We start from the raw sequence: 27,877 nt of genomic DNA on the forward strand, positions 1-27,877 counted from the left end.
ATCATTATTGTTATTGGTTTTGTATTATTTTCTCTGAAGTCTGGACCTTGACCAAGAAATTTTGACCTTGCCAAAATATAAATCGATGACCCCTGCTATGTGGTATTGGTGTTGATCACAGATGTGTGAGCATACTTCACGCCTTTCAATGTCCAAATGACCAGGGCCCCGGCATGAATCCTGCGGAATGCCTCTAGAATCAAGAGTCTCTGACTTTTTTGCTTTTTAAACAAACACGCTGGGAAGCCACGTGCAGTTCCAGGCTGACAGGCAGGAAGCGAAGGGGGAGCGAGGATGGGGAGGAGCCTGCACATCTCTCTGCACAATGGATGTAATCCATCACCTCTAAAGGGATGTAGTCACGACCCCATCTGCATATTTAATAGCACAAGGCCGCCTCTTAACTGGCGCAGAGATCTATCCAACATGGCACGGGACTCCAAGGGGTGACCTCCGGAGGGATTTCACGGACGCCAGCTGCAGGCCTGCCGAAGCAGAATGTCACCGGAGAAACAATTGGCACAGCCTCCGCTAAGTCGAGGGGCAGATACGAGAGACACACAGAGTGTGCGGATCCCCTCAGAGGCTCAGTAATAAGATGAGAGCACAGCTTTTCAATCAGGGCATGCACACTTTGCCTGAAAAGGCAAGTGCGCAGAAGAACAGAGCACCTCCCTAGGGGAATATGAAATCCAGGATAACGCACACAAAATGGGTGACTTTTAGTTCAGACAGTGAATACACTCAGTGGCAGGGAGCGAGAAGGGTCTCCAGAGTTGGGCACAAGCCAGGGTGGATAAATATAAGGATTTTTTAAAATTTAAAAATCAGGAATTTTTTGTTTAAAGGATTTTTTTTTATTTACATGTTGCTGGTTCTTTTCTCTCCCTCTCTCTTTATTCTAGAGATTTAAAAGTGGAATTCCAGATTTTACATGCAGACTTCTTTTCGCCCCACAAGGTTTCACACTTACAATGCTCGCCAATGCTGACGAAGACGACAAGTTCAGGGCCTCAATGGGTATGTCTACGCTGGGAAAAAAAACGCATCCGAGCGTCTGAGAGCCTGAGTCCACTGAATCGAGCTCATGCTGCAGGGCTGAAAATAGTGGTGTAGACATTCCCACTTGGGCTGGAGCCTGGGCATGGAGACCGGGTGAGGGGATGGGTCTCAGAGCCCGGGGATCCAGGCCGGGAAGGAACATTTACACTACTATTTTAGCCCTGTGGTGTGAGCCCCCCCAAGCCTGAGTCAGCTGACCCAGGCTCTGAGAACTGCTGCTGGTGGGTTTTTTTTGTTTGTTTGTTTGTTTGCAGTGCAGATGTGCCCATAAACATCACTGTGCAAACACCACAACTGTAAACACAAAACTGAGAAGCAAATAGTCCGTGATATACTTGCAACCAACCTTCCCATATACTGAACTTCCACAGATCAGGAAAGCTGAAATGCTTTGCCCATGCTACACGGCACAGGGGATTGCAGTTTGAGACTTGTGTTCTTAAGTCACCTACATACTTTTGAAAATCCCACCCTTAGGTGCCTAACTGAGGCTCTCATTTTGGAAACTTTTGGCCTGAGGATTAATAAAGTTATTAGGAACTTTTTATATGTATTGAAAAATCAACCTAACTTTTCACAGTTAACCCTGAAGTAGTTTTGTTTGGAAGTGACAAAGGTTTTAAGGCCACTAAAAGAAAAGTTAATAAAAAATACAATTTTAGCCCCTGATGCTACAAACACTTCTGCACACGCTTCACTCCAGTGCTGGTCACATGAATTATGCACCTGGTTAAGAGGCTGCAGAATCAGAGCAGCAGGATCGTTTCAACAGTTTGCTTTTTGCATGTAGAAGTCTGTGAAGTTCCAGTAAGATCTCTTACCACACTTTACAAAAGCGGTATTTATCATTTACTTATTATACATTTTAATCTAAGGTTTCAACAGTACACATTTTCACATTTAGTTTTAAAAAGAATAAAAGAATGACCATATTGGGACAGACCAATGGTCCATCTAGCCCAGTGTCCTTGTCTTCCGACAGTGGCCAATGCCAGATGCTTCAGAGAGAATGAAGAAAAGAGGGCAATTATCAAGTGATCCATCCCATCGTCCAGTCCCAGCATCTGGCAGTCAGAGACTCAGTGACACCTGGCACATGAGCTCACATCCCCAACCATCTTGGCTAATAGCCACTGATGGGCCTAACCTCCAGTAATTTATCTAATTGTTTTCTCAATCCAGTTACAGTTTTGGCCTTCACAGCATCCCCTAGCAGTGAGTTTCACAGGCTGACTATGCGTTGGTTGAAGATGTATTTCCTTTTATTTGTTTAAACCTGGGGCCTATTAATTTTACTGGGTGACCCCTGGTTCTTGTGTTATGTGAGGGGATAAAGAACACTTCCCTATTCACTTTCTCCACCCCAGTCATAATTTTATAGACCTCTACCATATCCTCTCCTTGTTGTCTCTTTTCCAAACTAAATAGTCCTAGTCTTTTTCATCTCGCCTCATGTGGAAGCTCTTCCATCCCCTTAATCGTTTTTGTTGCCCTTCTCTGTAACTTTTTCATGTCTAACACACTTTCTTTTTTTGAGATGGAGCGAGCAGAGCTGCACACAATATTCAAGCTGTGAGTGTACCATGGATTTATATAGTTGCATTATGATATTTTCTATTTTATTCTCTATCCCTTTCCTAATGGTTCCTAACAATTCTATTCGCTTTTTTGACTGCCGCTGCACACTGAGCAGATGTTTTCAGAGCACTATCCACCATGACTCAAGATCTGTTTCTTGAGCAGTAACAGCTAATTTAGACCCCATCATTTTGTATGTATAGTTGGGATTATGTTTTCCAGTGTGTTACTTTGCATTTCTCAACATTGATAACCTGATTTAAAGCAACGATTTAGACCCCCTTGACTTAAATCGCTCCACGTGGACAAACTACAACACACACACTTCAAACACCTCAACCGACACTGCTGCCCAACTTGGTAACCTTGGAGAGCTCACATTCAGCAGGTGCTGAAGGGAGGCCAGTGGCTCTAGCTAACCTGCACGCACTAAAAGGATGGCAAAGAACAACAGACTCCTACTTGTCTTTATAAACACGGTGCATGCTCACCACCCCCACACGTTAGTGACCTATTCCAGCATGGCCAGAGAGCTGCCTTGCCGGGGTCTAACCCAGCCCCAATGCAAACGTGATGAACGGCACAGCTGATAGGAAACTCAGTAACAAGGATGTGGTGCCTGAGGGAAAGAATGTTGGTTGCCACGGCAACCCAGCACATCCATGTCACCAGAGACCACCACGCGGCATACAAAGAATCCAGACAGAAAAAGCCTTTCCAGCACCTGGCTGACAGCTGCTTATCCCTGGTTATCCCACCTGCCTGCCGCAGGATCACACAAACCAAGTAAGATTAAGAAGGGTCAATATATGGAGCGGAGATCTCCAAGGAACAGGGAGGCAACTGCAGAAAGTGGGGGCAGGAGGGGGGCTCTCTGAGTCAGTACTGAGCCAAAGCTCCTGCAGAGCATTGGGAGAACCATGCTATGGAAGGTGCTGTGGTGTGGATGTTTAAATCTGTGGTCACGAACAATCCCTTAGCACCTTTCACAGCTGTATGAGTGTCAGAGGAGGGGAGTATTTGAGATGTGTGTTCTGGACAAAATCAGAGTTTCAGAGCAGCATGCATAGTGTTGTATGCAGTCAAACCACTGGGGCATTCCACCACAGAAACAGCTGCACTTTTGTGATCAGGGAAGTGACTCCTCTGACGGGAACTGGTAAAGTGCTTTGGGATCCTTCAGGATGGAAGGGGCAAGAAATATGTAGGATTGTATTATTATTAACTGGAGTAAGACTTCCCCAGTTTATAGCGTATGTAACCGGCCAGAGAGCAGGTAGCTGCCTGTATTTTCCCCAAGCCCAAGAAAGAACAAAAAACGTGCACAGTCTTTAAAAGCATTTTTTTTAACTCCTTGTTTATAGCGACCCTCAAAGCTTGAAACTTAAACCAGTTCCTTTTGGCCAGGTTTAAGCCCCAGTCAGACTGCAAGACCCAGTCTGTGAAGCTCCAGATTGTGATATTAGCAGATAGCAGTAAAGCTACTTCAATGACTCCCACTAAATTCTCAAACCTCTTGTAGCGGTTACACAGAATGCTACAGATAAACCTGGACCACTGGACTTTTCCCAAGGGCCTGCATTTGTACCCCCTACTGCTAGAACAGCCTTGCCCCCCCCGTAATGCCCCAACCCATTCTATACCAACCCCAGCTCTGGCCTCTCTCCACGCAGGAACTTTACAGCTGAGAACCTGCAGGAATACAAGTCTCCTTGAGCGACAGATTGCAAAATGCCTTTCCTACAAGAAGGCAAGTTTTGAAATATGGACGGAACAGATGTGGCTGCACTGCTCTGTTTGCAATACCCTACATATAAGCACTGAACCCCAGCAAGATTGCAATTGTAATCAATTTCTCTGCTTCAAAACTGTTTAGTTAGACCAGCCAGGGGAAGAAACAGCCTCTGCAGTCTCAGCTGTTGAGCAAGGCTGGGGTTATTTTAGAAAGATCTACACTGGATTTTCTGGCCGTTATTTTTGCTTTTGCAGAGTTCCTGCTGAAAGCTGTCATCAGCTGCCTATCCAGCAAGACCTTTTCAGGGGAGCTCCATGCTTCAGGTGGAGCAAGAGCAGGCAGAACAGATCCTCTTTGTGTGTGCGTGGGGGGGGGGGGTGAGAAAACCTGGATTTGGGCTGGAAATGGCCCAACTTGATGATCACTTTAGATAAGCTATTACCAGCAGGAGAGTGGGGTGGGAAGAGGTATTGTTTCATGGTCTCTGTGTATATTATGTCTTCTGCAGTTTCCACGGTATGCATCCGATGAAGTGAGCTGTAGCTCACGAAAGCTTATGCTCTAATAAATTGGTTAGTCTCTAAGGTGCCACAAGTCCTCCTTTTCTTTTTGCGAATACAGACTAACACGGCTGTTACTCTGAGATCCTCTTTGGCATGACATTTTTTCGCCCCTGAATACGTGCTCACTTGAGTCAAAGCAATTGCGGCCCCCACCCGCTGTGGCAAGTTGGACTTAAATTCTGTGGCACCCTGGCAATTCTGCAGCTCAGCTCCATGGAAATCTGACAAAGGTACGTATTTACTGAATTGCATGTGAAAATTAAGAATACAGTGAGGACAGCAGGCTTTGTATTTACTCGGGAGTTTCTTTTACACTGCCGAGGCTTGCAATTTTCTGCAGATTTCTCTATGGACAACACTATATTAGGCTCACATAAGAGCGAGGGTCACAGGTGCCTTAGCTACGTTTTGGCCAAGAAACTAAAAATCCCGATCACGTTCATTTTCTTAAACCCGCCTGCTTGGATGCTGAAGATGGAAGAGACCTATGTGAAGATCATGCAGTACTAAGACCTATTAGGAGATCATCTCTCAAGAGTCAGCACACAGTTGCTTCCAACCATGTATTTTAGGGCGAGAAGGGGCCGATGTGATCATCTAGACTGACCAGCTGCATAACAGGCCAGAGAATTTCACCCAGTGATTCCTGAATTAAGCCCATAACCTCTGGCTTTTTGACACACATCCACTCTCGAGCTGAAGCCTTCCAGTGAGAGAGAATCCACCATACCCCTGGTTTATTCCAATGATTAATTACCACCACTGTTTAAACCGTCAGCCTTAATTCCACTCTGAATTTGTCTAGCTTCAGCTTCCACCCATTGACTCTTGTAATGCCTTTGTCTGTTACTGAGCCTTCTACTATCAAAAAACTTCTCCAACATATGTCCTTTTCAAGCATTTTGTCAAGTGCCATCCTTTCTCCAGGAGATTATTCCACAGCTTGCTATATTTTATATCATGACTCAGGGACATGGCATTTCCAGGAACACCTGGTCGGCTTTTATGTTCTATTTGTATTACCATTCTCAAATATCACTATGCATCCCAACTACTGGACATCATTCTCTGGGTCTGCGTCTGCTGTACAATGCAATGGCCACAACAACCAAGCCAGCAAGTTTTCCTGTTTTGATTTGGCATCCACATCAGCAAGAAATTAGGACCCCGTTGGGCTCCTCCTTTTGAGGATTTCTTTCTAGCAGGGCTTGGTGGGCTAGTGGAGTCCAGTCCTCTTCCCCAACTCCCCTTTCATTTATTTTCAATAGCACCTACAAGTTTACTAGGAGCTTCACCAAAAACAAACACTGATCTCTCCCTCCAGGAGCTTATGATCTAAATGAGGGGCACGTGACATATACCAGGCAGGAAATAGGATCAGAACAGACAAATGCTTGCAGGTGTCAGTATATTACTTAATAAAGCACACACACACACTTTGTAGGTGATGCTACAGCAGTGGGTACAGGCTTGGAAAGATTAAGAGGAGGTCTCTTCAGCAGACAGAGTAGGGGAAAAAACGTAACAGGTCTGAAGTCTTAAATTACTGGCATAGTGGACAGGGGGCAGGAGCAGAAGATGCGATATAGCTTGATTTTACTAAAGTGTTTAACACAGTCCCACATGATAGTCTCATAAGCAAACTAGGGAAATGTGGTCTAGATGAAGTTATTATAAAGTGAGTGCACAACTGGCTGAAAGACCCTTACTCAGAGAGTAGTTATCAGTGTCAAGCTGGGAGGGCCTATCTAGTGGGAGCCCTCAGGGGTCAGTGCTGGGTCTGGTATCATTCAGTATTTTTATTCATGACTTGGATAACAGAGTGAAGAGTATGCTTATAAAGTTTGCAAAGGACACCAAGTGGGCACGCGTTGCAAACACTTTAGAAGACAGGATTAGAAATCAAAGCTACCTTGAACAAATTGGAAAATTGGTCTGAAATCTAAGATGAAATTCAGTAAAGAGAAATGCAAAGTACTTCATTTAGGAAGGAAAAAATCAAATGCACAGCTCCAAACTGGGAACTAGCTAGCTAAGCAGGAGTACTGCTGAAAATGATCTGGGGAGTGTAGCGGATCACAAATTGAACGAGACAACATTGTGATGCAGTTGCAAAAAAGGTTAATATTCCAGGGTGTGTTAACAGGACTGTCGCGTGTAAGACACAGGAGGTAACTGTTCTGCTCTATCCTGCACTGGTAAGGCGTCAGCTAGGGTACTGCTTCCATATCTGGGCATCATGTTTTAGGAAAGATGTAGACAAACTGGAGAGAGAGGCCAGAGGAGAGCAACAAAACGACCAAAGCTTAAGAAAACCTGACCTACGAGAGAAGGTTAAAAACACCTGGCATGTGTAGTCTTGAGAAGAGACGACTACTGGGGACCTGATACCAGTCTTCAGTTATGCGAAGGGCTGTTATAAAGAGGATAGTGATCAATTGTTCTCCATGTCCACGGAAGGTAGGACAAGTAGTAATGGGTTTGATCTGCAGCAAGGGAGAGTTAGGTGTGATATTAGCAAACACTTTCTAATTCTCAGCCCTGGTCTACACTAGGACTTTAGGTCGAATTTAGCAGCGTTAAATCAATGTAAACCTGCACTCGTCTACACGATTAAGCCCTTTATTTCGACTTAAAGTGCTCTTAAAATCGATTTCCTTACTCCACCCCTGACAAGTGGATTAGCGCTTAAATCGGCCTTGCCAGGTCGAATTTGGGGTACTGTGGATACAATTCGATGGTATTGGCCTCCGGGAGCTATCCCAGAGTGCTCCATTGTGACCGCTCTGGACAGCACTCTCAACTCAGATGCACTGGCCAGGTAGACAGGAAAAGAACCGCGAACTTTTGAATCTCATTTTTTGCCAGCGTGGCAAGCTGCAGGTGACCATGCAGAGCTCATCAGCAGAGCTGACCGTGATGGAGTCCCAGAATCGCAAAAGAGCTCCAGCACAGACCGAACTGGAGGTACGGGATCTGATCGCTGTTTGGGGAGAGGAATCCGTGCTATCAGAACTCCGTTCCAGTTTTCAAAATGCCAAAACCTTTGTCAAAATCTCCCAGGGCATGAAGGACAGAGGCCATAACAGGGACCCAAAGCAATGTCGCGTGAAAATTAAGGAGCTGAGGCAAGCCTACCAGAAAACCAGAGAGGCAAACAGCCGCTCCGGGTCAGAGCCCCAAACATGCCGCTTCTATGATGAGCTGCATGCCTTTTTAGGGGGTTCAGCCACCACTACCCCAGCCGTGTTGTTTGACTCCTTCAATAGAGATGGAGGCAACATGGAAGTAGGTTTTGGGGACGAAGAAGATGAGGAGGAGGAGGAGGTTGTAGATAGCTCACAGCAAGCAAGCGGAGAAACCGGTTTTCCCGACAGCCAGGAACTGTTTCTCACCCTGGACCTGGAGCCAGTACCCCCCGAACCCACCCAAGGCTGCCTCCTGGACCCGGCAGGCAGAGAAGGGACCTCCAGTGAGTGTACCTTTTAAAATACTATACATGGTTTAAAAGCAAGCATGTGAAAGGATTAATTTGCCCTGGCATTCGCTGCTCTCCTGGATGTACTCCCAAAGCCTTTGCAAAAGGTTTCTGGGGAGGGCAGCCTTATTGCGTCCTCCATGGTAGGACACTTTACCACTCCAGGCCAGTAACACGTACTCAGGAATCATTGTACAACAAAGCATTGCAGTGTATGTTTGCTGGCAGTCAAACAACATCCATTCTTTATCTCTCTCTGTTATCCTCAGGAGAGTGAGATATCATTCATGGTCACCTGGTTGAAATAGGGTGCTTTTCTTCAGGGACACTCAGAGGTGCCTGTTCCTGCTGGGCTGTTTGCCTGTGGCTGAACAGAAATGTTCCCCGCTGTTAGCCACGGGGAGGGGGGAGGGTTGAGGGGGTAGCCACACGGTGGGGGGAGGCAAAATGCGACCTTGTAACGAAAGCACATGTGCTATGTATGTAATGTTAACAGCAAGGTTTACCCTGAAAGTGTAGCCACTGTTTTATAAAATGTGTCTTTTTAAATACCACGGTCCCTTTTTTTTTCTCCACCAGCTGCAGGTGTTTCAACGATCACAGGATCTTCTCCTTCCCAGAGGCTAGTGAAGATTAGAAAGGAAAAAAAAACGCACTCGTGATGAAATGTTCTGAGCTCATGCTGTCCTCCCACACTGACAGAGCACAGACGAATGCGTGGAGGCAAATAATGTCAGAGTGCAGGAAAGCACAAAATGACCGGGAGGAGAGGTGGCAGGCTGATGAGAGGGCTGAAGCTCAAATGTGGCAGCAGCATGATGAGAGGAGGCGGGATTCAATGCTGAGGCTGCTGGAGGATCAAACCAGTATGCTCCAGTGTATGGCTGAGCTGCAGCAAAGGCAGCTGGAGCACAGACTGCCACTACAGCCCCTGTGTAACCAACCGCCCTCCTCCCCAAGTTCCATAGCCTCCACACCCAGACGCCCAAGAATGCGGTGGGGGGGGGCCCCCCTCCGGCCAACCAGTCACTCCACCACAGAGGATTGCCCAAAAACAGAAGGCTGGCATTCAATAAATTTTAAAGTTGTAAACTTTTAAAGTGCTGTGTGGCATTTTCCTTCCCTCCTCCACCACCCCTTCTGGGCTACCTTGGTAGTCATCCCCGTGTTTGTGTGATGAATGAATAAAGAATGTATGAATGTGAAGCAACAATGACTTTATTGCCTCTGCAAGCAGTGATCGAAGGGAGGAGGGGAGGGTGTTTAGCTTACAGGGAAGTAGAGTGAACCAAGGGGCGGGGGGTTTCATCAAGGAGAAACAAACAGAACTTTCACACCGTAGCCTGGCCAGTCATGAAACTGGTTTTCAAAGCTTCTCTGATGCGTACTGCGCCCTCCTGTGCTCTTCTAACCGCCCTGGTGTCTGGCTGCGCGTAACCAGCAGCCAGGGGATTTGCCTCAACCTCCCACCCCGCCATAAACATCTCCCCCTTACTCTCACAGATATTGTGGAGCGCACAGCAAGCAGTAATAACAGTGGGAATATTGGTTTCGCTGAGGTCTAAGTGAGTCAGTAAACTGCGCCAGCGCGCCTTTAAACATCCAAATGCACATTCTACCACCATTCTGCACTTGCTCAGCCTGTAGTTGAACAGCTACTGACTACTGTCCAGGCTGCCTGTGTACGGCTTCATGAGCCATGGCATTAAGGGGTAGGCTGGGTCCCCAAGGATAACTATAGGCATTTCAACATCCCCAACAGTTATTTTCTGGTCTGGGAATAAAGTCCCTTCCTGCAGTTTTTGAAACAGACCAGAGTTCCTGAAGATGCAAGCGTCATGTACCTTTCCCGGCCATCCCACGTTGATGTTGGTGAAACGTCCCTTGTGATCCACCAGTGCTTGCAGCACTATTGAAAAGTACCCCTTGCGGTTTATGTACTAGCTGGCTTGGTGCTCCGGTGCCAAGATAGGGATATGGGTTCCGTCTATGGCCCCACCACAGTTAGGGAATCCCATTGCAGCAAAGCCATCTACTATGACCTGCACATTTCCCAGGGTCACTACCCTTGATATCAGCAGATCTTTGATTGCGTGGGCTACTTGCATCACAGCAGCCCCCACAGTAGATCTGCCCACTCCAAATTGATTCCCAACTGACTGGTAGCTGTCCGGCGTTGCAAGCTTCCACAGGGCTATCGCCACTCACTTCTCAACTGTGAGGGCTGCTCTCATCTTGGTATTCATGCGCTTCAGGGCAGGGGAAAGCAAGTCACAAAGTTCCATGAAAGTGCCCTTATGCATGCGAAAGTTTCGCAGCCACTGGGAATCATCCCAGACCTGCAACACTATGCGGTCCCACCAGTCTGTGCTTGTTTCCTGAGCCCAGAATTGGCGTTCCACAGCATGAACCAGCCCCATTAGCACCATGATGCATGCATTGGCAGGGCCCATGCTTTCAGAGAAATCTGTGTCCATGTCCTGATCACTCACGGGACCGCGCTGACGTCGCCTCCTCACCCGGTATTGCTCTGCCAGGTTCTGGTGCTGCATATACTGCTGAATAATGTGTGTGGTGTTTAATGTGCTCCTAATTGCCAAAGTGAGCTGAGCGGCCTCCATGCTTGCCGTAGTATGGCGTCAGCACAGAAAAAAGGCGCGGAACGATTGTCTGCCATTGCTCTGACGGAGGGAGGGGTGACTGACGACATGGCTTACAGGGAATTAAAATCAACGAAGAGGGTGGCTTTACATCAATGAGTATTTCAGGCAGGACTTCACGGAGAAATGGTGCACCTAAGTAATTGTTCTTAGTGGAACAAGCAGGTTGGTCTGGCCTCTGATTGATACATGGCTAGATTTACCTCGCTGCACCTTCTCTGTGAGTGACTGCAGTGTGACCTAGAGGAATGAGTCCCCTAGACGGGGGAGGGGGGGAAAGCAAATGAGTACAAAACAAATCTGGTTTATTTCTTGTTTTGATCCACTCCATCTATCTTTTACATCTTTGGCTGGCAGCAGACGGTGCAGAAGGACTGCAAGCCATCCACATCTCATGGTTGCCAGGAGCACCTCGGACATGACGATGACGGCTACCAGTCCTATTGCACCGTCTGCTGCCACAAGGCAAGGGGTTGCTGCTGCTGTGTAGCAATGCAGTACTATGTCTGCCAGCACCCAGGAGACATACGGTGACGGTTAACTGAGCGGGTTCCATGCTTGCCGTGGTATGGCGTCTGCACAGGTAACTCAAGAAAAAAGGCGCAAAACGATTGTCTGCTGCTGCTTTCACAGAGGGAGGGAGGGAACGGGGGCCTGACGATATGTACCCAGAACCACCCGCAACAATGTTTTAGCCCCATCAGGCATTGGGATCTCAACCCAGAATTCCAATGGGCAGCGGAGACTGCGGGAACTGTGGGATAGCCACCCACAGTGCAACACTCCGGAAGTCGACGCTTGCCTCGGTACTGTGGAAGCACTCCGCCGAGTGAATGCACTTAATGCACTTAGAGCATTTTCTGTGGGGACACACACACTCGAATATATAAAACAAATTTCTAAAAAACCAACTTCTATAAATTCGACCTAATTTCGTAGTGTAGACATGCCCTCAGGGTAGCTAAGCTCTGGAACAGGCTTCCAAGGGAGGTTGTGGTTTTTAAGAAGAGGTTGGATAAATATATGTCAGGGATGGTCTAGCTTTACTTGGTCCTGCCTCAGCGCAGGGGGCTGGACTTGGTGAATTCGAGATCCCTTCCAGGCCGACAGTTCTACTATTCTAACAAGACTCTCCTCCTTCCATTGAGTTCGACATAGGAGCAGCGAGCGACAGCAGACAGACAGTGTAGCAATTCGGCTGCCTCTAGCTGGATGAACTCCCAGCTTGAGTTAGGTGTCACCCCTCTGCCCAGACATCCATCCTGCCCTATACCATAGCATCCATCCAATACCTCGCCAGCAGTCCCTGTAGAGGGAGTGGGAATGTAATAACCAGTTCTGTCCCTCATACCCAGGAGTCCTTGCTCCAGTAATCTGACCCTCTAGATTGGTCTCTCAAACTCATCTTTGTTTTCCTCTTGATGCAGATTACAAACAGCGAGACGCAAACAGCACATTTATATGGAACGAGACCTGATCCTGTTTAAGCAACACAGTGAGTGACCCCAGATCCAGGAGCCATTAGTCTAGCAAAACAAGCTCTGCTAGCCAACGCAGAGGGCAAGAAACTCTGCAAGTCCTAAAACAGACTAGAATCTCCTTCGTAGAGGCTAATGGCTCCCATTCAAAGGTCACTAACGCAATAACAGTGGCCAAAATCCTCAAACCTGGAGGCTTAAGTGAGGCTCAAAATAAACGAGGCCTGACTTTCAAAATGCTCAGTTCCCCGTCCCCATGCCCAGTTCGAGTGACCACCTTTTCAAAAGGCAAAAGTAGGACACAGGCAGGCTGCGAGCAGCCCCTGGCCCGTGTCCCCACCCCCCAGAGCGTTGATGCAGGAAGCTCTTGTGGCCAGCCACTGGAAGATAGACCTTTAAGTGCACATTGCTAGGCAGATGTCCACAAAGGGCCATGGCTGGGATGCAGCACGATCTCGTTTTCTCTGCACTTTCAACGTATTTGCAAGGGAGCTAAAGCAAAATAAAAACATTTTAAAATATCCTTCCTAAGGAGTTGACAGTTCATTTTACGTAGAAAATCATTACATTTGCACCAATTGAGAAGGCTTTACAAACACACACACACGGGTTGCCAGAATGTTGCACATCCACCACCCATATAAACACTGAACTACAGAGCCCCCCCGCTGTCCCCCTCCTCACTGCCTAACAGCTGGATGTACAGATGCACTATTTCAAGCCTGACATTCAAAACAAGCATCAGGAATTGCTGACCAGACTGTTTTGCGTTTTGCTTTGGGTGCCATGCTGGCTGCTCGGATGGCTCGGCCTGCCACCCATCATTAGGGCGTTCACCTTTACTTTCAAAACCTTTTTGCAAAATGGAACATGCTGCTGAAATTTTTGGTATGTTTGGTTTTTTTTTCCCCCTGCTGCCTCCAACCTATTCCACCATCAGCATCGTCTCCTCTGCAAATGGCCAAGTGCGCACTCCACTGGCCGCGCAGCCGCTATGGAGGCGATTGTGAAATAGTTCTGTCCAAGTGGCCTGTGAATGGCTTCGTTAACTAGAGAAGCAGAGGATAAGCCGGGTATCCCAAGATAACGATTGATGTCCAGAGCGTTCCTGGGGGCAGCAGTCCTTTCTCCATTAATTTAAACCAACCTGAATTCTGAAAGATCCTAGCATTGTGTGGACCCTTCCAGACCACCAACCTTTGTGTCGTGTAAACCTGCCACGGTGGGTGACAAGCCTTGGAGAAATACCCCTTTTTTGTGAATTCTGAGCCCTGATGGGCGTGGGGGGAAGAATAGGCACATGGATTCCATCAGTTGCCCCAGTACAGTTTGGGAACCCACTGTGTGCAAAGCCATCAATAACATCCTGGACATTACTCAGCTTTGCACCCTGGTGCAGCAGTCCCTTGTTCCTGGCACCACATGCCTGCATGACAGTGGCCCCAACGGTCAATCTTCCCACACCAAATTGGTTGGCTATGGACCAGTAGCATTGGGGGTGCCAGCTTTCAGAGGGCAGTGTTGATCCCACGAATATGTCGTCGCCATCCTGAAATTCCCTTGCCACTGCTGGTCATCCCAAGTCTGCAGAAAAATCCTTCTCCCCCCCAGCCCAGTCTGCTCTGGCTTTCCAAGCCCAGAAATGGCGCTGCGCCCTAAGAAGCTGCTCTGGGAACTGCCCTCTACTGTCAGCGACTTGGCATCTCCCTTGCCTGGGCCCCAGCTCCACTGCCACTGAAGATCCTCCTGCTTTGGGAGGAGCTGCTGCTGCCGCCACCACCACATCGTCTGCTCCGCAGTGCAGCTGGCAGAGTCCTGAGCCGAACTTGTCCAGCTCCGAGTGCAGGATGCAGCCTGAGCAGCATGCTGGGTCCATGTGGGCCACCTACCATTGGAAGATGGTGCTAGCCCGCCCCTGAAGGAAGCGCGGGGCAGCGACAGATGAAGCATGGAATTCTTTAAAAAGCATGCCTTCCACTCTGCATGCCACAGGGCACAGCCAGGAAAATCCCAGAACGTTCACTGCCCGGTAGCAACGCAAAGGAACACGGGATAGCCTCGGCGAATGCCACGTCCTCAGTGCCCAGAAAAACCGCGGTTGTGCTAACACAAGGGTACGCGTTGACAGAGGACAGGCTGTCCCATGGGCACGCTATCCGGGGGGCCTCATACAACGTGCATCACCAAACACACTGCAAAAAGCTGTCGATTGAACCATCCTGTCCCCGTGTAGAGATTAAATTTACAACTGCTTGCTGGTGCTATGTGGCTGGGGGGGGGGCACCCAGCGATCACCTTCTTCCACTCTCCCTTGAGCCCAGGGCCCTTTGTTATCATTGAATCAATACAACACAGGAGAAACAGCCCTTAGCTAGCAACGTCAAACATCCTAACTTGCAGTTGAATCCCTTTCCTGTCCACAGTCCTTCCCCAACCCTCTATTCACAAGGCGTTTGTGGGGCCCGGTGGCTGAGAGCACCCCCCACAGCCTCTGCCAGATCATCATTCCCTCCCCTTCATGGTGCTCTAAGCATTGCAGTGACACTGCGAGGGCTGTTGCGTTGGACGTGGTACAAACATACAGTGGGAGGCAGCCCCAGTCCAGATGAGTTTACAGTCTAAATAGATGGACAGAGTGTGGTAGAAGAGACGGGTTATCTCCCTTTTGGTGCCTCATGCTCTGGTTCTTGAGTGGCCGGGCCGTTTCTTACAACACTTGCTATGCGTCAGCATCAAAGAAACCGCTTATTGAGTAGCAGGTCTGTGCTTGGCCCGTTTGTCTCGGAGAACGGCTGCTAATAACCCCTGATGGTGAAATGGTTAGACAAATGAAACAAGCTGTCTGAGAAGGGAGTGAAGTGAGCTTTCCAAAACATCACATTCCAAACTTCCTTTGTGTGTCCACGCTTCTCCCTCCATCACTTCCGTGTCCCGCCCCCGAGGGCCATTTCGAGCCTGGAACCACACGATTTCTGGTGTCCAGCTGAGGAGAGGTGGAGTGTCGTGGCTGTTTCCCAACCTCTAGCGGAGTTGCCCCCTTTCTGGATGCCGTTCAGTCCTCTCTTGCAGGGGTGATTTCTCTCCTGGGCTCCTACAAATGCTTCTGAAGAACGAAAAGCCTTGGAAGTGGGCCAGACTACATCAAAGGCCAGACATGCTCTGGAAACTCTTAACTCCTTCCCCGTTTCAGGTGACCCAAGGCGAACACTTGCTGTCCTCTCATTGTATTTGGTATATTTTTCAGGAGCCTGCAGCAAGCACCCTATATGTATGGCTTCCCCATTGTGCAGCACCTCTCTCACTATGGGAAGGCTGTATTTAAATGGGCCAGTGCGGAGATGTTGGGGCAAGCAGGTCTGATAGTCACCATTGTGGCACTGCAGAGGAAGTGAGGTAGGTCGCTCAGGCAGCTAGGACAAAAAACACTCGGCTTGGCAGGTCCAAACCAGCACCTCACTCTACCTGCAAACCAGTCCTCAGCCAGTGCAGATCCAGGAGCACAGCTGTAATGGGCTCTCTGGCTGAGCTGGTGTTTAGGAGGCCAGCTGCTGTATTCGGCGCCAGCTGGCTGTCCCAAAGTAGCTGGGGATCCGGTGACACACCCTGCTGGGGGTGCTGTGCAGATGAAAAATAGCTGGCAAGTTTGGAATTGGAAGGCTGTCTGTAAATGTCATGTCTATAACTGCCCACCTGTCCTCTTAGGTTCCCAGGACACGAAATGGAGCCGCTATCAGTGTGTGTCTGGTGGTGGTGGGAGGGGGTTCTTTCTCTCTCTCTTTTACTGGATAGTACTTTTTGCTTTGGGTGACCTGGACAAACCTGCAGTGTCTGGCAGGGAGTAAGTTGGGCCCTGCCCTCTGTACTCAGAATTTCCCCTGGAAGGAAATTTATTTCTGGGAAGCAGGAAATTTGCAAGAGGCCAACTCTGTTTCATCCCTGGGAGTAGGATGACCACTCATCCCGAATTGGGCAGGACAGTCCTGAAATGCAGAGTACAAGTCCTGGTCCCGGGCTGAATGACTCCGGAACAGCAAGTATCCCGGATTCCCTGCAGCACCGCTCCAAGCCTGCCAGAGGCTCGGGGTGGTGCCAGGCTCTTTTGGGGGGGAGAGGAGGCTGAAGTGGGCCCAGCCCCCCTTGCTATGAGACTCTGCCCCTGCTCCTCTTCCCCCCAAAAACCCCACCCTTGGCCAAGCCGGAGCTGGGCCATGCTAAGAGCCACGTAGGGACCCCGCAGTGCTGTGGGGAGCCCCAGGCCCTCCATCTGCCCTTGGGGGTGGGGACACGGGCCAGGGGCTACTCACAGGGCTCCTGCCTGTGTCCTACTTTTGCCTTTTGAAAAGGTGGTCACTCGAACTGGGCATGGGGATGGGGAACTGAGCATTTTGAAAGTCAGGCCTCGTTTATTTTGAGCCTCACTTAGGCCTCCAGGTTTGAGGATTTTGGCCACTGTTATTGCGTTAGTGACCTTTGAATAGGAGCCGCTGGCTTCTAAGAAAGAGACTTTAGCACTGTGCCTAGCAATGTGCACTTAAAGGTCTTTATTCCAGGGGCTGGCCACAAGCGTTTCCTGCACCAACGCTCCTCCCCAGACAGCAAAGAGACCCAGGGTCTCAGCAGCGCTCCCAGCCGCAAGCTGCAGGACTTCTGGAGTAATGTCACAGCAAGTGTGATAAGCTGGAATCCAGGGGCCAGTGGATAAGTGGGGGTAGGGGCCGTCCAGTCCACTTGCCTCCAGAGCAAGGGAGGGCACACACATAACCAGGTCAGTAACAGTCATCTGCAAAGCAGTGTGGGATAGCCACTGGACAAGTGCCAAAGTAGTCTGCAGCAGTATTCGAAGCACAAGAACAACCGCCCGGACTAACTCACTTCAGAGCAAAGTAAGTCGACTTTGAAAGAGGACTCCACAGTAGGCGATAAAAGTACAATTAATTGTAGTACACTGACTCCACAAACTACATGAGCATTTTCAGCACAGGTTACCTCGGTTTAGTTCAGATAAACCCTTGCAGAGAGTGGCTCATTTACATTCCTAAGAGCGGGGTGCAGCAGAGCTAGCTAGAAGCAGACAGTGCAAGGGATGCAGGTGAAGAGACACGACAGGGAACAGCAGCAGTGCTGTGTGTATTTGCTCACCTCATGCAGGCAAGGTACATTCTAGCTGCACTGTTTGGTTCTGAGCAGAGACTGAGTGTGCTCTGCTCCAAATCACCTGGGTTGTATTGGTCCAGGAAACTGAGCATCAGCCGGCTGTGGGCGGGGGTGTCTGATCTCAGCTCAGGAGGCTGGTGAACGGTGTGGGATTTCCCAGCGTGGGATTTCCCAGCGTACCTCATGGAGTTAGGAACTCAAAAGCCCTAATTTAACTTTCCTATCATTGTGGCTTAGAAAATTCGTTCGGCTTTAAGCTATCAGATTTGCTCTGAAGGCAAAGATTAACACGTTTTTTTTTCAGACACAGCTGAAAGAAACTACATGCGTAACAGGTCTTTAACACGCAGGGTAATTTTTTAAACTGATTTAACTGTTGGTTTCCTCCTAGCTCAAACACAGTTCCTGCCCTCTAAACATTTCATTCGGCTAAGTCTCCTTGAAAACTCATTGGCCATGCCTGTCTTTGGGGAAATGGGTTGTAATTAAGCAAAGTCATTAATTTTTGTATGATTTGGGACCCCAATCCTACTTCTATTGATGTCAATAGGAGGTTTTTTGCCATTGTCTGCAGTTGCATCAGGATTGGACACAAGGTGAATGTGCCACGGCCTTTTGGATGGTTGAAGCTTAGAGAAAACAAAGGTCCTTCTCAGGCAGATAAACAGATGTGCCTTGAGCTCAGTTAGCAGAGTCCTGCATTTCGGGCACTGTCAAACCCAGGTTTCTCGCTCCAGCACTGCCATGTTACATGGTTTATTCGGGAAAGTGGAAAGCCTTCCCGACGAGAACCTTTTAGCCACAATGCGACTAAGGAGGGCTTGGTTTTGATCTCCCTTTTAATAAGGGAAAGGAAAAAAATCAGCATGTCTTCAGCCTTTCACGGTTCTAGCTCACTGAGGGCTGGACCAGAGCCCTGAAAATCCATCAAACCGAACAAGTGCTTTTACGTTAACATTTTAAAACGGCCCCTTTTGACATTTTTACAAGCAATTTAATAGTAACTGGGCAGATAGCCACACAAATTGTCACATAAAACCATAAAATCCTTTTTACACTGGCTCACATGCAAGAAACAGTTTTCAAGGACAAGAGGTGCCTAGTTTTCTAAAACAGTTTACAATTCTGTTAGCGAAAACCAGAGGAGAAATAAAAGCAGCCCCAGACGAGGAAGACAGCCTGTCTCCCCAAACCAGTCAGGGTTACTTTTCACAAGTGAAAGTAAAATACCAGGATCTGGTAAAATTCCCCACCAAAATTCCCCTACAGATCAAAGGGGCAAATGCACATGCTCAATTTCAAGAGGAGGCAAATGAGCCTGATGGGAAGCAGGTGTCCCAGGCCCTGCCCCAATATCACAGTGACTCAGACAAAGCCACCCATCATTGGGCCAGCGGTCAGGTGGAGAGAACGCTGACATCCCTTGGATAAGCATTCTTATGGGCCAGCTTTTTCAAAGGGATTGCAGTTAAGGCACAGAGGTTCAGTAACTTGGTTGGTAGGCAGTGTCCTGGGGGTTAGGCACTGGCTGTGAAAGCAAGCGAGCCAACCAAGTTCTAATGTAGGGGCTAACAGCCTGTCACGACCGAGGACTTCTCAGCAGCATTTGGAGCACAGGCAGGGTGTCTGGCTAACCTAGCTATACAGCACGTGTGTACTTGGTCAGGTGGACACTGAATGAGATGGGGCTCCTCAGCAGCCTGGCAGCTTGGCCAGTATCCTCCACGTCTTCACATTAATAATATTGCGATCCAGCCGTCCTAGGTATTGAAAGTTTTGTGGTGGGAACCCCAGACCCTTAAGGTAGTAAGATGGCCAACACCTATTGAAAGTCACTGGGCAGTGGGTGCCTAACACCCTTCGGTACATTAGAAAATCCCAGCCTTAGAACTATACTTCCACTTGCTTTCACAAGAAGAAATGTAATCTCCACACACACAAACCCCGCCCCCCAGAAATTCCCAACACACTGAGGTCACTAAAGGACAATAGACTTTCTTATTACATCATTTACAAATCCCAAGCACTTCAAAAGCAAGACACAGAACAGCCAACACATAAAGGCCATACACTCAACCAAGGAAAGGTAGGGAGGGTCCAGTGGACTGGGAATCAGGATACATGGGTTCTCTGCCATTGGCCTGCTATGGGACCTTGAGCAAGTCACTTCATTTCTCTTGTGTCTCTGTTTCCTGCACCATCCCTCGGCTTATCCATCTACACTGTAAGCTCTTCAGGGCAAGGATAGAGGTGCACTATCCAGCACCCCTGGGGTCCTGATCTCAGCTGGGGCCTCTAGGTCCTACTGTAATACCATCATAACAATTCCCACATCATAAACCCATCCAGTACAGATCAGATATTTGTATTCTGTTGACACTCGACATGCTAGATGGTGTCCAGATAGAGGAAGAGCGCACCTGCCCTGAACAGCTGGTATTCCAAGGTAACATCCAAAGGGTGCGGGGAAAGAGGTGATGGAGCTTATATACTGTCTTCTCTCATTCAATAAAAATTCATCATTCAGTGTGTGTCTAATAAAGCTGTAAGGCTCGGTCTACACAGATTTGTCTCCATATAGACATTTCAGGCAGGGCTGCAAGTTTTTAAAGCTGAAATAGTTCTGCCAGTACAATTCCTACTCTGGACGTCGTCATCACGCTGGGATAGCTACTCTCCCCAGGAGAAGCACTTTTATAGAGATAAGTGCAGCATACTACAGGGATTAGACCAGCATAGCTAACGCACAAGTTGTTTTAATTTCAACATTTCCCCCTTCTCCTCCCCCCAGATCTGAAGGAAGTCACATTTCTCCACCAGCGGCCCCCAAATCCATTGCTGTTCTTTGAGGGAATTTTAACAAGTACACTCAGCACAGTTCTTATTTGTATGACTCAGTAGGTGGATTCCACTTTTCCCAGCACAAAAGAGCACAGAAGGACGTGAAAACAGAGCTCTGCCTCTGGAAAGCTAGAGAGCTAACAGACTGATGTGGCACCTGTTGCTAAATGATGGCGCCACTGTTTCCACGGGCAAAAGCATGATGTCTTAATGAGCTAACATGTCAAAGCATGAAAAGTGAATACAACTGGACCATTTATGGCCTTAAATAGACTAGAATTTGTTAGCAAAGCACCTTTTCCCATAAATATGCTTTTAAAACCCCAGTGCAGCCAGGACAAGTCCCAGGATTGGCCAGCAAGCCAAAAACCAACTGGGAAAATATTCTGTTTGGTTCCAGCAAACAGGAAAAGTCCACGTTGGGCCAGCTTGGGGGGCGGAGGGGAGGGAAGTGGCTTTACAGCCAGGGATTAGGGCATTTGCCTGGGATGTAGGAGACCCAGGTTTGAACCCCCACTCTGAACAGGGACTTGAAGTCAGAGGTTCCCACTCCCAAGGGAGCATCCTAACCACCCAGCTATAGCTATTCTGGGATGGTCTGCTCTCAGTTTCTCCAGCTGAAGTTGTTCCACTTTGTGTAAATATTTAAATAGTCATTGGGTCAGAGAGACAGTGTGAGAATGACTGTCTAGCTTGGTGGTTAAGGCACTCACCCAGGAGATATGGGTTCAAATATCTCCTCTGCATCAGACAGAGGCCGCCCTAGTTATAGGGGCCATGATGGAGGGGCAGCTGGGACAAACCTGCCAAGCTAGGCCTATGAGGAGGGGGCGTGGCATGCTGAAATTTTGCCTAGGGTCTCAGATTGCCTTGAGCAGCCTCTGGACAGACAGCAGATGTGAATCCACATCTCCTACCTCCCAGGTGAGGGCCTTAAATCCCAAATGTAGCCTAGAGGCTCTATTTAGTTGCAAATCAACATGTTTTAATGGTTCCCAACCAATGAGAATCAACCTCTCTTCAGGAAAGAGTACAAATTGCAAAAACAGATTCAAAATGATTTCCATCAAGCCACCATGCTAGCTAGTTACAATTTGAAGAACAAGAGTGTGGTGGTGACATTCTACAGGAAAGGATACAAGGAACAGGAACAGAAGACATGAATATGGGTATTTGCTACACGTCTCCAGGAGAGGGAAATGAAAGCTTCTTGGACCAGCTCCCACAGTAATCTAAAACTACAGAAAATCCCCCAGCAATGGGATACGACTTAACAGGTATCAGGAAGAAAATTCCTAAATTACAGGATTTACTCTAGGCACATACATTATGTTCTGGAAAGTTGGGATTTCAACTAAAGTAGCTACCCGGACTCGGCTTCTGAGGGGCAGGGAACGAGCAGATGAAAAAAACTGCAATGGTTGGAACCAGGATCTACGGTGCAATAAAGGGTGAGAGCGTCAAAGCAGCAACCATCAAGGTATGACCTTTCAGAAAAGCACATTTGGGGCAATTCAGAAAATATCCAAGTGAAATGGGAGGAAACATGGAAATTCACGAGTATAGCAAAAGAAAATTCTCGGAACCCCTGAAAGCACAACAAATCACGGAGCCTCTGAAAAAGAATGCAAGGAATAAAATTTGGCCAGTGCGGCTCCACAAGGAACTGACTCAAAGATCTGGGGACACTCGCAAACCTGTCCTGAAAATGGAAAAGCAGAGACATCAACAGACAAGAAGAATCATTCACTGAGGCTTGCAGGGAAAGACAGGAGCAGGGGGGAAAAGCAGTAAGTCAGTAGTGTCAAAGATGTCAAAGAGAATATGAAGGGCTTTCAGAACAAAGGGCAAGTGGCAGTAGGAAGAAAGTAGGTTCGTTAATAAGTGCGGGAGGCAGAATTAATGGATTACTCAAAAATGACTGAACTGCTTTTTAAAAAGCATCAAAAAATACAGAAAAGATCTTTGAACATGGGTAAGAAAGATCTTGTAAAAATAGAAGTCAGCTGATCTGAGTGACATGCACTCAGGAACCGAGGGACTTTGCTGCACCTATCTTTGAACCACCACTGGAAACGGGAATTCCAAGAGACAGGCAAAAAAACAAACGCAGAACCATTTTTTAAGAAGTGCATTATCCTGGAAATTATGGCCCTGGAAATCCTGCCTCTACCCCGACTAATCCAATGGAACAAGGTATTAAGAGAAAAAAATGGAGTCACAGAACTATGAGCAATAGGCAGCATGACTGCAGGTTATAAAGAGCACTTGTCAATCAAATGTGATTGATTTTAGAAAGAAGTGAAAAGCAAATGGCTGACAGGAACTCAGCAGCTGTAATATACACACATGAATTTTAACAGCGCTTTTGATATTGTCTCAAAATCAGATATTGAAAAATTCAGAATCGTGTAGCTAGGAATGCTACCAGGTGGACTGAAAACTGGTTAAAAATACAAAGAAGCCATAATAGGCAGGGCATCAAATTTGGGGAAGCGTCTAGCAGAGAACACCATAAGCACTCGGTCTTTGGTCTAGTCTTACAGGAGGTTTGCAAGGCAACAGGGTGGCAAAAAGGCCAATATAATTTCAGGCTTCATCTGTGGAGGGTGATCACATCCTGGAGCCGGCAATTAATAGATTCTCTGTGTAGCGCCACGTGATGGCGCCTGGAACACTGCATTCTGCTGGCAGAAATCTACTGTAGCATCGGGGGGGATTCAAATAAATAAGGCAAGACCATATTGTCAGAGAGATCCAGCACTCTTCAGTCCACCCACAGCCCTTTCACAATGGCCTGCCTCCCCTACAGCAGAGGACAGCACCCCCAAATAACACATCATTTCCCCTTCTATTGCCCTGCGCTGTCTAACCACACCCACTTGCGACCCAGCCAATTAAACAAACGGTCACAAGCTGGAATTCGGAGTAGTACAAAAACCAAGGGAGGGAGGCTGGCAGGGCTGATGTAGGGGGGGCATTTTCGTCAACACGCTAGGTCCTCACACCCACGCTGTGTCTAAATCACATGGACTCTTGGGCATGTCTCCAAGACACAGCCACACAGCTAGAACTTGTGTCCAGGCTCTCACCTGGCACCTCTGTTCCTGCAGCACCCTTCCCTCTGGCCTCGAGGCCATCTCGCTCCACTCGCATCCGTTCAGAATGTCGCTGCCAAAATCCTGTTCCTAGCCAGTCCCTTTGACCATGCCCCCCTCTCTTTGCACCCCTTCCCTGGCTCCCCCTCCTCTACTGCATAAACCAACTACTTGTCTTCACTTTCCAGGCCCTGACAGGTCTATCCCCACCTACCATCTCTCATTCGACTCTCGCCTCTGATCAGCCACCATTACCCATTTGTTACATTTTCAAACAAGCACCGCCATGCTGCCCTCCAGCTTGGGAGGAGCTCCCCATACACATCTGCAAAGCCACCTCATTGTCCGGGTCTGGTCCCTCCTCCACACCTCCTTTGCCTGATACCTACCTGAAAAAAAAACAAAACCCCAAAAAAACACACCCCAGGCTGCTGGTGTGCTGATACCACCACCTGCCTATCATGCTGACCAATGTCACCTCTGCGTTTCCTGGTACTCCCTCGCTTGTTTTTCTTCATAAGTCTGTCCCCTGTTTTCTTAGGCCGTGAGGCTCCTGGGGCAGGGACTCTCTCTTTGTTCTGTCTGTACAGCGCCTAGCACACTGGGGTCCTGATCCATGACGAGGGCTCCCAGGCACCAGAGGGATATAAATAATAAATTAAAAAGCTAGGAGTAGACAAAGCCTACTAGAGCACATACAAACAGGGAACAGCCACGCACTGGTCCCCAGGAGATGGGCTGCATGATCTGACAGATCTTTTTCATCTCTACCTTCCACTACGTCATTTCTTCTAAAGCACTTTGATACCATGGCCTCCAGCTGGGATCATTCCACACGCGGAGAAAAACACAGTGCGAGCAGCCCAGACTTCAGCAAAAACTTAATCCGCTCCAGCAGCTGCCTCTGATTATTGCTGCCCAGCCACCCACTCCTTCGGCAGACAGGAAACTTGACAGAAGAGGAGGCTGCAGAGAAGCGGTATCCCCGAAAAGGTGGTAACAGCCATAACTCATCGAATCGGTTTATAAATTAAGATGATCAGCTGAGCTCCATTTTAGCCAGGTCCCAGGACAAGCAGCAGCAAGATTGCACTAATACAGCCACAAATACGTGCTGCACCTAAGAGCCTAGCAAGCAGTCACGGTTCGTTTACGTATGCTAGCGAGACGTGCCAGAAAACAACAGATGCCACCGTAACAGATACGGTATGAAAACAGACAGGTTACTACCTAGCTGCTTTGATAGCAGAACTGCTGCAGCATAAAATGTCACTCACTCCATCTCAAACCCTTGTTAGAAACCAATCTTAATTACAACTGTAATTTTCCACTACATTCATCTGACGAAGTGGGTATTCACCCACAAAAGCTTATGCTCCAATACACCTGTTAGGCTATAAGGTGTCACAGGACTCTTTGCCCCTTAATTACAACAGTAATTCAGACCAATCTTCGATCCATTTAGAATACAAAGTTAGCAGTTGGAGAGACAACACATGGGAAAATGTCTGGCTTTTAGGCAGAGACAAAGATGGGTAAGGTAATAGCTTATTGGACCAACTTTTGTTGGTGAGCAAGACAAACTTAGGCAAGCATTTGGTAATCTCAGACTCTCTTACTGACCAATATAACTCAGATTTGTTTAGATCTGAATACTCATCATGATTGAAAACTGGCTAAAGGGTGAAGTGGTACTGAATTGCAAGGCACATCTAGCAGGTGGGGTGTTGCAGGGATTGGTGTTAGGCTCAGTTTTATTTAGCATGTCATTAATGACCTGGAAGAAGGCATAAGTACATCAGAGCATGTCAATTAAGTTGCCAGGGATACCAAGTTAGAAGTGCAGCAAAGACAAAGAAGGATGGAGAACACCACAAAGGCATCAAACAAATGAGTCATCGTGGAGAAATACAATTTAACAGACCTGGAGAAAAATAACTCCAAGTGTATTCAGGTCTTCGGTGGATGAGAGATGCTTAAAAGCAGTAGTCACAAAGGAGAACCAACAGCGGACAATGATGAGATGTTGGTTTGGAACATTTTATTTTTTATCTGGGGCTAAAAGACAACCATAGTCAAACCAAGGCAAACAGGACAAGTTACAAAGGATATTGTTTCCATGCAAGCAACTGGACCACTTCACAGTACTCCCAGTCTGGAGCTTCCCTCACTCGCAAGAGCATCAATATGTTCCTTAAAAGGACAATCCGGACTCAATCAGCACTCCCAGAGTTGTGCTCAGGCCATCTTATTCAAATGGAAAGTGTCACTGGAAATTTAAAGGCAGGTCCTCTTTAGAGTCAATACATCTGATTTAGTCATACAATACTATGAGTATTTATTAGGCAGTCTAATATGCATATTAAGAAATAAAGATATTCCAGCTGGAATAAACGAACGCCCAGTTTTCAGACCCCCATCATGCAATACAACAGCCTCCGAGAGTGCAAACATTCAGGAAGCACAAGACTGAGTTGCAACAGAGCCAGACTGAATTCAGCCTTCCTATTTCCTTTTCTGGAATGAAGTCCTGTAACTGATGCATTACGAAGCTCAGCTTCACAGGGCTGTGAGAGCAGCTGCTGACCAAGCACAGCACCGCCACCAGAACTAGGGCTGGAGCCATTTCTCCACACTGCACTATGTTTTTAGGACATAGCTACTCAGACCTTTGGCAAAAGGTCACGCTGGCAAACTGCCCTGTGAACAGAAGATCTATCCCTTGCGCAGAATGAAGGAGGCTGCTGATCTGTCTAAACTGAGGTGCCTCCACCTGGATCCAAGCAGCCTGGTGGTCGCACTACATGCGTGGGACCCGCAGTCGCCTGGTCAAGCAGAGGGTGGCTGCGGCTAGCACCTAAGGAGCCCCTATTTTAAGATTCTGCTGCTGTAGTTACAGTTATGGCACCATTTGTCTTCCAACCATGTTTTCATGAGCCTATAACTTTCCAACACATGCATGAGGGCGGAGGGGGACTTCAATTAACAATGCAGACGAACTCACAAGAGATTTGCTAAAGATAGCACCATTGGGTTTCCTATTGATTGTTCCCCAAAGACTCTGGATCAGACAGGATCAGTATCTAAAGACAAAAGGGTTTTTTCCCCATAACTATCAGCACCACAAAATCCATCTGGGATGTTCAAAGAAAGGTGGGCTCCTTCCAGCTCATGCATCATCACCATAAAAAATTCATCAGGTCAAATTCAGCCTTGTTTTGCTCCCAAGACACTGTGGCTGCACAGTTGTGAAGGTAGAGTTCCATTCTACAAACAGACTTCAATAATTCTGCTGATGGGCCTACCACAATGGAATCCTTCTCCTCACCTTAACTAGAGGTGCAAGGACTTATTCATCACTAAAGCAAGCAGTTATGATACTGAACACAAACCTGGAGCAGATCTGTCAAGGAAGAAGGGACCACTGTAAGAGTATGTAATGTCCTGGAATTTCCTAACTTTTCAAAGCTTGATTTCACAGCATGTATGTTATTGCTCGTTTTTTCCCATTTAACATTAGAGGTGCAGTAATGCCTCTACGGGTTCAGTTTCTCATTTAAAGGAATGGTCCCATCCTCTTTATATTGACTGAATGTATCTTGTGCATATCACCCAAATTTACAGCACAGTGAATAAAAATACTGAAGTACTGAAAATCCCTAGAAATGTCAATGAAATATTACTTGGTAAGAGTCCAAATTAATGTTAAAGTGGGAGCTTTTAGAAAGTTCAGTGCAACTTTTCTCAAACTCCTTTAAGTTAAAGTGGCTGGTTCACGATTCATGCTTTCCACATACCAAAGACATACTGACAGCATTCCAGGGGACTTTCCTTAAACTAAACCAGAATGGGACACTTATTCCCACATCGAACGTCCACACAGGGACTTGCACCGCTATAACTAAAGGTGTGAATTAAAGCTGATTTGAGTTATTTTAAGGCAAGTTTGCGTGCAGCTGGGGCCTCAGGCACAAAGGATGGAAACCAAGCAGCGGGGCTCCCCAGCATGTGAGGCACAGCTGGGAAGCCAATCACTCCTGCACAGCTGGGTGGCTTTAATTGCATGATCAGAGAACAGGACACTGGGCTTCCAGGTACTCAACTCCTTCTACATATCTGCACAACAGCCCATTGCCAGGGAAATCCAGCTTGGTTCACTGTGTTTGAGTGCTCCCAGAGCCAGAAAGTGCCAGCCCTGGCTTTCCCAATTCAGAGCAGTGTGTTCAGAGG

General features: G+C 47.7%; 1 protein-coding gene and 1 long non-coding RNA gene across 5 annotated transcripts in view; one reads left to right on the forward strand and one right to left on the reverse strand.

Moving 5' to 3' along the window:
* The window catches only part of LOC140909773 (phosphofurin acidic cluster sorting protein 2), a 113,681-nt gene that overhangs the window by 79,337 nt on the left and 6,467 nt on the right, over nt 1-27,877 (reverse strand). Inside the window, exon 1 of one of the 4 annotated variants that reach the window (XM_073339867.1) lies at nt 24,419-24,719. The exons of the other annotated variants lie outside the window; for them this stretch is intronic. The gene's annotated coding sequence lies outside the window, so the exon portion shown is untranslated. Of the gene's footprint in view, nt 1-24,418; nt 24,720-27,877 lie in introns of those variants that run through there. 4 annotated transcript variants of the gene reach the window in all.
* On the forward strand, nt 3,330-9,548 carry LOC140908361 (uncharacterized). Its single transcript, XR_012157844.2, has 3 exons — nt 3,330-3,426; nt 4,997-5,168; nt 8,996-9,548. It is a non-coding gene; the product is annotated as an uncharacterized LOC140908361 (long non-coding RNA).

The sequence above is a fragment of the Lepidochelys kempii genome, chromosome 3 (assembly GCF_965140285.1).
Source record: "Lepidochelys kempii isolate rLepKem1 chromosome 3, rLepKem1.hap1, whole genome shotgun sequence".
Taxonomy (NCBI): Eukaryota; Metazoa; Chordata; order Testudines; family Cheloniidae; genus Lepidochelys; species Lepidochelys kempii.